The following is a 1,709-nucleotide window of genomic DNA, read 5'->3' as shown; positions in this document are numbered from 1 at the left end:
ACAAATTGAGCTGTTTAATTTTAAAAAACTACTGGAAACAAAGCATTTTGCTTTGCTGTCCTCAGCACAAGCTTTGCTGGAGCCTGGACTAGAGAGGAAAATGCATGATTAACAGTAATTAACTGGATAAATGTGCCCAACTCCAGTGACTGTCACTGGCGAGATGTGGGGCAGTGGGAATGGGGGTCCTGGACAGGCAAACGGATGCTGCGTGCAGCCTTTGCTGCTGGGAGGGCAGGAGAGCGGCCCCGTGCCTGGCACCCTCTGCTGGTGCTGCCGGGACCTGGGTCTGTGCAGGGCATGTCCCCACCCCTCCAGAGAGATCTCAACATGTCACTTCTGCCTTTTCACGGGACGTTGGGATGTAAAGTGCCAAGCGAGGGAAAAGGAACCTCCACGTCAGAGCTGCTCTCAGTGGTAAGTGCAAAATTAGTTGGCTTCCAAACCTTTATAATTTAGGGAGATTCAGTGAAATCCATTCCATTAGCATTGCTAATTCTTGTAGGGCCCGGCAGGGAATCAGAGAATCACAAACTGGTTGGGGTTGGAAGAAACCTTACAGACCATCCCGTTCCACTCCCCTGCCAAGGGACACCTTCTACTAGAACAGGTTGCTCCAAGCCTCATCCCACCTGGCCTTGGACACCAGGGGCAAGGGGATCCATGTGTCTGAGCCTGGGGGCAGCCACTGGGGCTGGGTGCTCTCCACCCCCATGAGCCCCTTCAGCTGCCCTGCTGGCTGCAGAGCAAGGAGAGACCCACCACGCTCCAGCAAAGTGCACTTGTGCTGTGTTACCATGTAGGTAATGGAAGAACTGGCAAATAATGTCCAGGAAAATGTAACCAGAGATCTTGGGAGCAGAGAGGAGCAGGTAAGAGGTGCTTGAAGCCTGATTTTAAAGGTGGTCTTGGTCCTGCACAAAGGTGGCCAGGGTGGGTGTCTGGCACAAGAAATGGAACAATTTCAGTTTCAGGTCCAGGTCTGTCAGGAGTTACAGGGGCTGGGATCACTCCCATGGGCATCGCTGTGCTGGACCCTCGTGCCACTGCAGAGGGACCCCCGGTGTGGGATTAACAGGGAGCCCCCTGCTCCCTGCCCAGCCTCCCCTGTGCACCCCCTGCTCCGTGCTTTGCCCCACCCACAGAGCAGTTAACGGTTGTTGATCGCAGCGTGCTCGGTACTCCTTGAGGCTCTGGATGCTCTGTGAGGCTCTGGATGTGGTGCAGAACTCCCCAGTCTCCGGGGATCTCGTGGCATTTTGCCCAGATGGCACTGATCTGTGCCTCAAGGACACAACCCAGCACCAACAGCTCTGCGCAGCAGCACCAGAGTGACTGATGAAGCCAGAGCACTCCTTCTTCTCTGCTAAAAGGGAAGAAAAGCTCCTGGAAATGCTGGAAATTCTGCCACCCGCTCCCTGTCGCCTCCACAGATGAGCCGGCTCCCGGCCTGGCTTGGTTGGTGTGGGGGCAGTGCCGGCGGTGTGCCGGAGCCCCGCTCCCAGATAGGAGAGGCCGTGCTTGGGCAGGGCAGGTAGGTGAGATGTCCCCACCATTCCCACCATTCCCTGGTGCAGCTGTGCCCAGCTCTGCTGCCAGCCTCATCCTGGCATCACCCTGGCCCAGGTTCAGCCGGTGGTGCCGGGGCTGTCCAGCATGAGGCTGGGGTGTGGCGCAGGACATCGGCCGAGCCACCCGTGCAGGACAGC

The sequence above is a fragment of the Corvus brachyrhynchos genome, unplaced genomic scaffold (genome assembly GCF_000691975.1).
Source record: "Corvus brachyrhynchos isolate BGI_N302 unplaced genomic scaffold, ASM69197v1 scaffold5, whole genome shotgun sequence".
NCBI lineage: Eukaryota > Metazoa > Chordata > Aves > Passeriformes > Corvidae > Corvus > Corvus brachyrhynchos.
The sequence above is the reverse complement of the archived record's forward strand: the minus strand, read 5'-3'. Positions refer to the sequence as shown.